Here is an 11646-nt window from a genome sequence, read left to right as displayed (position 1 = left end):
ACATTACTACTGCCTCACAAGAAAGCGACTGTGCCGTTATCCAAACAGAATGCCGTGTGTTCATACCTGCTGAGTCCGCTAATGTGTCATCGTTATTAAGTCACATCAGGACACAAGTGAACACCCTGAGTGATCCGACCCCCAGCCTAGGCGACTTAATAAATCAGAGGTTCAGATCACGGGGCTCTTAGTGGAAAAAAACCATTACTCATTTTGGGAATCATTATCTTAAGCTGTGTTTTTTCTTGCATGTGTCTATACTGTTGTATCTACCTCCAAGGCAGCCAGAGCGCCACCAAATGAGCCACCTTCATGCTACTGACACCCCTTACTGACCCTGCTCAGGGCACATTGTGAAAAAGAGGAACTGTATAAAAGTGTAAGAGCTGGTCACGGTCCTGAGGACCTGATTGAAAAAGGTCATCAAGAGGACATGACTGCAGGTTGACCCATGTGCTAGACCTGTGCAATCACAGCCTTACGAGATTAACGTGGTGCTGAGACTGACTACGTCAGGACTGAATACACGACTGAACCCCATTAAGGCCTCTAGATAAACAAGATTCTGGCGGGCACGTGCGAAGATCTTTTCTTGCAGCCACCCAAGACAAGCCTCCTATGTAAGTTCCCTGGCTTATTAAAACTACCACCTACTAATCTGGAGCGTGGTTCCCTCTTTCTTGGGTTTCTCCTTGCCCTCCGTGTATAGGGCTACTTTTAAATCCCTCTCACACCTGCCCCGTTACTCCTGGGAACCAACAACATTCTAAATGTATAGAGCTGTGTCTGCTTAGCGGAAGCTAGGTCAAAGTGGAACTGAACTAAAAACTAGTCTGGGAACTGTAGTCTTTAGTTTTATAACCTCTAGCTTGAAGAAGGACAAAGCTACAAAAGAGGTGAATGACCCACTCTGCACTATCTGCCTGTTCAGTCCATTATAATAATTCATAATAAATGCTTACTTTACAATCTGAATCTAACCTATGTTTCCAGGCTTTTATCTGCACTTTTCCCTTTATGAGACCTGTATTCTAGTGAAACTGCCTTTTAACTAGTCTGCACACACTCAGAGTTCTCTGGAGCACCTATTTCCTATCTTTGTGATTTTGTTTTTGAGTTTGATACTTTTCTGTTACTTCGTTCCACTCAGATTCTAACCAACTTAAAAATACTTACTTTTAACATAATGGATTAAATGCCATCTTATCTATCATTTCTTATTTAATTGTCCTAACAGAAAATATTTTATGACCTCAAGTTGTACAGATTGTTTATACCTCCATTAATAGAATTTATCATGTCTGCATTTCTCATGTAGATTGTATCTTCCTTATTAGTGTGAATTTCCTAAAATGCATCCTTGTATGAAAATGTGCTGAATGAATTTATAAAAATTATTAGGAACAGGCTATATTGTGGATGCATTAACTTTATTTGCTTTGTAGTGTGAATACATGTATAAAAGCTAAACATTTATAAAGTAAACAGCTCATGATACATGCTAGTGAATAATGTAATAATAATCTTTGAGTAGAACTCTTAAAACAACTCTTATTATTTAGATCCTGACTACTGCAACTGAACCAATAATCTAGAAAAGTATTAATGAAAGAAATAGGTTTTTTTTTTACTGTTTGATAAAATTATTTTTAAAATATTAAAAATTAAAATTTCTCAAATATTTGCATACTACCTACCAGTCATCATGAATTCTTCAGTGTGGAATTTAAGAACAAATTTCTGCTAACTTATCATTCTGGTCACAACGTCATGACTCTTCCCTGGTATATCAAAGTTGATCATGTTCCCTTATTTTATATTCCTATAGAATTATTTGTTACAATCATACCTGTTATGGAATAAAAGGCTGCCAACCAAATGAGAAAAAACAGAGCCTGTTTCTCCATCGGTTGCTGTAGCAGGGAGTCAGCTACCATCACTTGAGCTTGGCAGAGACTCGAAGGCAGGCAGGGAGTGGGAAAGCTTTATAGTGAAAAAAAGAGAAGGCTTCACAAATGTTCTGATTAGAGGTTGTTAGCATAGTGGAAAATGTACAATTAGCTTTCTCTCTTTTCTTTCTGAGTTGACAACGAAGGCAAAAATATGGAATTTGGCAGCTGTTGACCAAGTCCTGACTGTCTTGAGCATGCTGTTGCAGAAGTTGTGACTTGGCTTCTTGGGCTTCTAGGTGAGCATTCTATTGTCATAGATCATCTTGCCATTGCCTATTTGTATATTCATTCTCTCACTGCTGTAATTAACATGCTCTAATTTCTCCCCCTTCCCACTTTCATTTCTTCAACCAACAAATATTTATGGAGCACCTAGTATATGAATGACACTGTCAGGCAGTGTCTATATAATGACAACCCTCATTTCATAGAGCTTACAGTTCATACAAATAGTGTGCCAATGTTTTTTCTTTAGCTGGCCAGGGAGGTGAGGGGCACTGGGATGGAAGTATGGACTCAGATTTGACCTTGTAACTGGAAGTTAAAGATATGACACATCTAGTCAAGTAAAGGGCACTGGCCAAATGGGGAGCCCTCTGAACAGATAGATAGCCGACTTGAAGCCCGGCAACTAGAAAAGTTCTTTGTTCATTGGAATCAATGCTAGATCATTCATATGGATACAGCACGGTGGCTTAAAATGAGACTGTTGAATTAAGTAGGGTCAGGTCATATTTGCAGAGAATTTAAAGAACTAGCTAATTAAAACAGAAGCAAATTTTAGAAAAGGGCTCACATTCAGATTGCGCGTGGCTAAATGGCATTCCCCTGCAGTGAGGAATAATAAGTCATGGTAAACTGTGCTGGATACATTCCCTTTCTCAAACTCAAATGGTAGAGTCATTTTCAGATAAAGTTAAAGACTTGGACCAGGAATATAAGAACTGACAAAAAATATATTTTTTTCCACATGTAATGCCAAAGATATATCCACGGATCCTTCCTAGAATTCTAACACTGGCTAATTTTATTCTTGATTCTACCTATGTTTCCCCCAAATACGGATGCCCTCAATCACAGCAACTCTTGGAGCTGCTGGAGCTGAAAAGGATAAGCAAACACTATATTACCATATAAAGTAGACTTATAATTTTTACATGATCCGATGGTGGGAATTAGGCTTACACTGAACTGTAATCATGTGGTAAGAAGTTCTAATCATTCAACAGCTAAATCCAAGTTCTGCCTACTAGAATCAGGCCATTTTAGTTCTGTAAATGTGCCTTTTACAGCCTGATTTTAACTATGAATGCTTAGTACTTCAGCATGTGGGTAGAATACTTTTAAAGAAATGAATGAAAAACTCATAGATAGGAAAAAGGAAAACAGAAAAAGAAAAAAATCACCGAAATCAATGCATCCACCAATGAAATACTGGGAAACTACTAAGAAGAATTAGGTACAAATATTTAAAAATTGTGGAAGAGGAATTTCTGGTATATGGCGGAAGTTCTATTTTTTACTCTATACTGTAAGAAGCTTTACTTTGTGTATATACAACTTTCATTATTAAAAACTATATTATGAAAAGAGAAAATACGTTTAAGAGGTATTTAAGTGATAAATGCTAACTGAAAAATATGCACAGAATGATCTCTTTTGTGTTAAAAAGGATATAAAATGTAGCTATGAATATATATATTGAATATACTCATATGAATATATATTTGAATATACATGTATATATATAAACATAGATATGAATAGATATAGATATATACTTAAGTGGGCATTTAAAAAGGTCTGGGTTTCAAAAAATAAAAGCAAATTAAAAAAAAATAAAAAGGTCTGGGAAAATGCAGAACAAACTCTGGATCATGGTTACACATGGAGAGTGAAAGAATGAAATAGGGATTAAGGGAACTGGGAATGGGTAATTTTTAAGTTATCTCTCTCTTTGTATTATTTGGATAATGTTTAACAATGAGCAATAATGTTCTATAATTTAAAATAAGAAAATATGTTAAATCAGCATATGAAGGAAAGACATAATGTGATTAATTACATAAAATTTCTGAGCAGAAAGAGAATACATCTATTCGAACAGACATCAGTGATACATTATAATGGGGTTTGGGACATAAAGAAAGTAAGGGATGAGACCATGGTGAAATATTAAAGTCTATCATTTTGTAGAATTTCAAGTGTGTTTGTTAATTTTCTAATAGAAACAATTCTCCTAAGATATTATAATGATGTCTTCATCTTGAGAAAAGAAATCATTTCCCTGTGGTGTAATCTCATTTATGTGTTTGTTTATTTTATTTTTTAAAATATTCTTTAAAACTTTCATATATAAGAAGTGGTTGAAATAATTTACTGTTAGCATTTGACCTTGAACATAAGAATAAAACCCAAGATATGCTGTCTCTACTTTGTACACAGGGAAACAAGTGATCATATTTTAGCTATTCTAAGGAAATGATGCCATGTAAATACCCTTTCTTTTTATAGAAAACTACTGTATATGGATTTTTTTTGACATCTTACTATAAGCTCTGGTTGCTTTTGTAGTGAAAACCTAGCAATTCATCTGAAAGGTCATTCAGGACCGGGCACAATAATTTCAGCTGATCAAATCAATTATTTATACAATGAACTACAGTATGGTTCCCTCCAGAAATTACCTTATTATAGCTACTCACTCCCACTGAACTCTAAGAAAAGTGACATTTTGAAATACAAAGCTTATTCTCTTCAGTGAGCTTAATACGTATCAGCATCTCTCTGTAGCTCTTTTCTCTATTGAATAGCTGTCAGTCAGCAAGAGAGGGCCCATTCCCTAAGCACACTGCACAGTGGGTTTTCTTGACGTGATAGAAAATTTTCCAGTTGGCAAGAGTAAAGATTGAAGGAGGTAAAGCTTTGGACTCAGCATGAAAGGTAATAGAGCTATTAGCCAAATACCAATTCAGAGATGCTGGCACTGCCCAACCAGGCAGCTAAGAAGGAGGTTTAACGTCCCATGGGGCACAAATTTAGGAAAGTGTTTGGCAGATTAAAGCATGCAAATAGAGAGGGGAACATCTTTAAAAGAGAGCTTTTGGTATGGAAATTAGCGTCGTTTTAAATTAACAATTATACTTAGTATATAGAGAAGGTTTTTGCACAAAGGGGACACGTTATTGTACTAGTACCCAGATAATGGTATAATTACAAAAAAAAAAAAATCTTCTGCTACCATGCACTCTAGGTATAATAAAATAATCATATCTATCACCTCAAGGACCCTTACATTTTACTATATTCTCTGGTGTTGTATTTTTTATTATAACAAGACTGACCTGCCTAATACAGGCACTATAATAATTAATAATATTCAGGAGAATTTTACATCTGTGCCTATTTAATTTTTTATGCATAGGTGAAATTGGAGATTGCTCAAAAGACTTATATTTTTAAAATAATAATTTAAGAAACAAATGTTTAGACAATCACTGGAGCCCCATATCATGCTATAAGCAGGTATATCTTAGATGAAAAAAGACATTTTAAATGTGCTAAATCACATGACAAATTGGAGCGTGTATTAGTTATACAATGCTGTGCAAAAACTTTTACCTCAAAACTTAGCAGTTTAAAACAACAAACCTGTACTATTGCACCATTTCTTGTAGATCAGCAATCTGGACACAGCTTACCTGGTCCTACAGCTTAGTGTAGTCACAAGGCTGCAGTCAATGTGTTGGCTGGGATTGTAGCCATCTCAAGGCTCACCCAGAGGAGAATGGGCTTCCAATATCTCACATGGCTGTTAGCAGGATTCAGTTCCTTGTGGGCTGTTGAACTGTGGAACTCAGTTTCCTGCTTACTGGTGGCTGGAGGCCACCTTTATTTCCCTGCCATGTGAGACTCAGGCCAGTTCACAATGTGTCGGCTGGCTTCCCTCAGAATGAATTGGCAAGGGAGCACAAGAAGGTAGCCACATTCTCTTTGTAACCTAATCTTAGAGTGGCATTCCAGCAGTTTTGCAGTATTCTATCTGTTAGAAATAAGTAACTAGGTCCAGTCCACATGCAAGGACATGGATACCAAGGGGCAGGAATCACTGGGGGCCAACTTGGAGCCTACCATAATGGTTTGGTAACCTAAGAATGGTTTCTAGTAGAATGGTGAATTTAAGACCAGGAGGAACATTTGTATATCATTAGTTAAAAGCAAATGGGTAAAAAAAAAAGTATCAAATTCTTATCTTAATTTTTCTTAATTTCTTTTTCAAACTTGATTTTCTCTTATGCAATGAATATAAAATTATGAAGCTGAAATTGTAAAGAGCTTAAATCACTTAAGGAAGTTGTTTATATTGAGCAATACTCTACAACAATTTAAGGAAGAAAAACTTCAACTAGCCCTTACAGGTTATCACAAAAGATGTTCTTCAAAATGCAATTGCCTTGAATTTTAGACATGTTATCCCTAGAGCTTAGAAAAGACCATGTGTCCAACTAGCTCAATTTAACAAAAATCAGTGACAGTAATATCATGAATAAATATAGACACCATCCACAATTCATTGTCAAGCCTATGCCATCAGACCAGCAAATGCATCTACCTATATCTGTTTACATATTAGACATCACTGTTACCAGCCAAAATAATGTAAGTGACCAAGCAAACAAACAAAAACATGATACTCTGAAAACAATGAAAACAAAAGCAACATATAATTATATACTCAAAATGTACAATTTTTAAATTGATTTTATTTTTATCTAATTTAAGCTATTTCAAATAAAAGATTTTGGTAGAGATTCTTGACAAATAAGGGTCTATAACAGATTGTGTTGAAGAGAGGATTCTGGGGGGGCTGAGTCAGCACAAAGTAACACTTCTGTATGCTATTATATTAAGCAGTTAATACTTCTAGAGGTGAATTATTCATGCCACCAGAAAAGCAATAGAGATAAAGCTAATAGCCTGTTCCGATCACTATTATCTCTCTCACTATTGTCTCCTGCTTCCATTACTGCCCACCTATAATCTTACTCAACATGGCGGCTAGAATGATCCTATTAAAGTTTATGTCAATAACACTTTTTTTCCCCACAGTGGAGTAAGGTAAGAAGCCATTGGTTAAATCCTCCAATGGCTCATTTTACCACATGGAAGAATAAAAGCCATTGAAGTGGTAACAAGAACCTGCAACACCTAACTCTGGCTATCTCCATATGACTATCTTGTTCCACTTTTGACAATCTGCTCCAGACACAGTGTCCTGTTGGCACTGTGGGCATCTCTTTTTGCAGATGCCATTTGACCAGAACATCTACATAGAGTGACAGACCAAGACATGAAAATATCTTTCATGGAAAAACATTCCAGGCAGAGGAAGGAGGAAGTGTATAACCTTGAATTAATACAACCAACTAATAAAGTAAACACATGATAGGAGATTAGGGAAAATTAGAGTTACTGGGGGCAAGAGTTTTTAAAAATTCTAAAAGCTTCATTGAGATATAATTGAGATAAAATTAACTACATATATTTAAAGTATACAATTTGATAAGATTTGACATACGTATTTCACTTCCTTTCCACCTGGATATCCAAATGTTTCAGCACAATTTGTTGAAAACATTTTGTCCACCAATAAAGTGTCTTAGAACATTTTTTAAAAGTCAGTTATTCATATGTGTACTTCTATTTCATGAATCTCTTCTCTTTCATTGATCAACTTGTCTATTTTGATGCCAATACCACTCTGTGTTGATTACCATAGCTTTATAATATATCTTGAAATCAGATAATGTTAGCCTGTTGCATTAGTTTCTATTGCTGCTGTAATTTAGCCACTTAAAACAATAAGAATTTATGATCTTAGAGTTCTGGAGGTCACAAGTCTGAAGTATCAGGGCATTTTCAGTGAACAATTGATAATGTACACATCTTTGTGTAAAACATTTAAAAATTTTATATACTTAACACAAGAAAATAAATTTTGATAAATCTGTGTAAAAGTGATTTTAAAATATTATATTTTTATCAATTGAACTTCTACAGATGTGTCATGCCCATTGTCTATGGGTAAAAACATATTTGTTAAATATATACATAAATAAGAAAAAATAGGATCAGTGGAATTTCTTTATTTTTTTAAATTTTTAAATTTTTCAATTATTTTTTGAATTTTATTTAATTTATTTTTTTATACAGCAGGTTCTTATTACTCATCAATTTTATACACATCAGTGTATACATGTCAATCCCAACCACCAAATTCATCACACCACCACCCACACCCCCCTGCCACTTTCCCCCCTTGATGTCCATACGTTTGTTCTCTACATCTGTGTCTCAATTTCTGCCCTGCAAACCAGTTCATCTGTACCATTTTTTAGGTTCCACATATATGCGTTAATATACGATATTTGTTTTTCTCTTTCTGACTTACTTCACTCTGTATGACAGTCTCTAGATCTATGCACGTCTCAACAAATTACCCAATTTCGTTCCTTTTTATGGCTGAGTAATATTCCATTGTATATATGTACCAAATCTTCTTTATTCATTCGTCTGTCGATGGGCATTTAGGTTGCTTCCATGACCTGCCTATTGTAAATAGTGCTGCAATGAACATTGGGGTGCATGTGTCTTTTTGAATTATGGTTTTCTCTGGGTATATGCCCAGTAGTGGGATTGCTGGATCATATGGTGATTTTATTTTTAGTTTTTTAAGGAACCTGCATACTGTTCTCCATAGTGGCTGTATCAATTTACATTCCCACCAACAGTGCAAGAGGGTTCCCTTTTCTCCACACCCTCTCCAGCATTTGTTGTTTGTAGATTTTCTGATGATGCCAATTCTAACTGGTGTGAGGTGGTACCTCACTGTAGTTTTGATTTGCATTTCTCTAATAATTAGTGATGTTGAGCAGCTTTTCATGTGCTTCTTGGCCATCTGTATGTCTTCTTTAGAGAAATGTCTATTTAGGTCTTCTGCCCATATTTGGATTGGGTTGTTTGTTTTCTTAATGTTGAGCTGCATAAGCTGTTTATACATTTTGGAGATTAATCACTTGTTGATTCATTTGCAAATATTTTTTCCCATTCTGAGGGTTGTCTTTTCACCTTGTTTATGGTTTCCTTTGCTGTGCAAAAGCTTTTAAGTTTCATTAGGTCCCATTTGTTTATTTTTGTTTTTATTTCCATTACTCTAGGAGGTGGATCAAAAAAGATCTTGCTGTGATTTATGTCAAAGAGTGTTCTTCCCATGTTATCCTCTAAGAGTTTTATAGTGTCTCGTCTTACATTTAGGTCTCTAATCCATTTTGAGTTTATTTTTGTGTATGGTGCTAGGGAGTGTTCTAATTTCATTCTTTTACATGTAGCTGTCCAGTTTCCCCAGCACCACTGATTGAAGAGACTGTCTTTTCTCCATTGTATATCCTTGCTTCCTTTGTCATAGATTAGTTGACCATAGGTGTGTGGGTTTATCTCTGGGCTTTCTATCTTGTTCCATTGATCTTTGTTTCTGTTTTTGTGCCAGTACCATATTGTCTCGATTACTGTAGCATTGTAGTATAGTCTGAAGCCAGAGAGTCTGATTCTTCCAGCTCCATTTTTTTCCTGCAAGACTGCTTTGGCTATTCGGGGTCTTTTGTGTCTCCATACAAATTTTAAGATTTTTTGTTCTAGCTCTGTAAAAAATGCCATTGGTAACTTGATAGGGATTGCATTGAATCTGTAGATTGCTTTGGGTAGTATAGTCATTTTCACAATATTGGTTCTTCCAATCCAAGAACATGGTATATCTCTCCATCTGCTGGTATCATCTTTAATTTCTTTCATCAGTGTCTCATAGTTTTCTGCATACAGGTCTTTTGTCTCCCTAGGTAAGTTTATTCCTAGGTATTTTATTCTTTTTGTTGCAATGGTAAATGGGAGTGTTTCCTTAATTTCTCTTTCAGATTGTTCATCATTAGTGTATAGGAATGCAAGAGACTTCTGTGTATTAATTTTGTATCCTGCAACTTTAGCGAATTCATTGATTAGCTCTAGTAGTTTTCTGGTGGCATCTTTAGGATTCTCTACGTATAGTATCATGTCATCTGCAAACAGTGACAGTTTTACTTCTTCTTTTCCAATTTGTATTCCTTTTATTTCTCTTTCTTCTCTGATTGCCGTAGCTAGGACTTCCAAAACTATGTTGAATAATAGTGGTGAGAGTGGGCAACCGTGTCTAGTTCCTGATCTTAGAGGAAATGCATTCAGTTTTTCACCATTGAGAATGATGTTTGCTGTGGGTTTGTCATACATTGCCTTTATTATGCTGAGGTAGGTTCCCTCTATGCCCACTTTCTGGAGAGTTTTTATCATAAACGGGTGTTGAATTTTGTCAAAAGCTTTTTCTGCATCTATTGAGGTGATCATATGGTTTTTATTCTTCAATTTGTTAATATGGTGTATCACATTGATTGATTTGCATATATTGAAGAATCCTTGCATCCCTGGGATAAATCCCACTTGATCATGGTGTATGATCCTTTTAATGTGTTGTTGGATTCTGTTTGCTAGTATTTTGTTGAGGATTTTTGCATCTATATTCATCAGTGATATTGGTCTGTAATTTTCTTTTTTTGTAGTATCTTTGTCTGGTTTTGGTATCAGGGTGATGGTGGCCTTGTAGAATGAGTTTGGGAGTGTTCCTTCCTCTGCAGTTTTTTGGAAGAGTTTGAGAAGAATGGGTGTTAGCTCTTCACTAAATGTTTGATAGAATTCACCTGTGAAGCCATCTGGTCCTGGAGTTTTGTTTGTTGGAAGATTTTTAATCACAGTTTCAATTTCATTACTTGTGATTGGTCTGTTCATATTCTCTATTTCTTCCTGGTTCAGTCTCGGCAGTTTGTGCATTTCTAAGAATCTGTCCATTTCTTCCAGGTTGTCCATTTTATTGGCATAGAGTTGCTTGTAGTAATCTCTCATGATCTTTTGTATTTCTGCAGTGTCTGTTGTAACTTCTCCTTTTTCATTTCTAATTTTATTGATTTGTGTCCTCTCCCTCTTTTTCTTGATGAGTCTGGCTAATGGTTTATCAATTTTGTTTATCTTCTCAAAGAACCAGCTTTTAGTTTTATTGATCTTTGCTATTATTTTCTTTGTTTCTATTTCATTTATTTCTGCTCTGATCTTTATGATTTCTTTCCTTCTTCTAACTTTGGGTTTGGTTTGTTCTTCTTTCTCTAGTTCCTTTAGGTGTAAGGTTAGATTGTTTGAGATTTTTCTTGTTTCTTGAGGTAGGCTTGTATAGCTATAAACTTCCCTCTTAGAACTGCTTTTGCTGCATCCCATAGGTTTTGGGTCGTCATGTTTTCATTGTCATTTGTCTCTAGGTATTTTTGATTTTCTCTTTGATTTCTTCAGTGATCTCTTGGTTATTTAGTAATGTATTGTTTAGCCTCCATGTGTTTGTGTTTTTTTACCTTTTTTCCCCTGAAATTCATTTCTAATCTCATAGTGTTGTGGTCAGAAAAGATGCCTGATATGATTTCAATTTTCTTAAATTTACTGAGGCTTGATTTGTGACCCAGGATGTGATCTATCCTGGAGAATGTTCTGTGCACACTTGAGAAGAAAGTGTAATCTGCTGTTTTTGGATGGAATGTCCTATAAATATCAATTAAATCTATCTGGTCTA

The sequence above is a fragment of the Balaenoptera acutorostrata genome, chromosome 5 (assembly GCF_949987535.1).
Source record: "Balaenoptera acutorostrata chromosome 5, mBalAcu1.1, whole genome shotgun sequence".
Classification (NCBI taxonomy): Eukaryota; Metazoa; Chordata; class Mammalia; order Artiodactyla; family Balaenopteridae; genus Balaenoptera; species Balaenoptera acutorostrata.
This window is presented reverse-complemented; position numbering follows the sequence as displayed.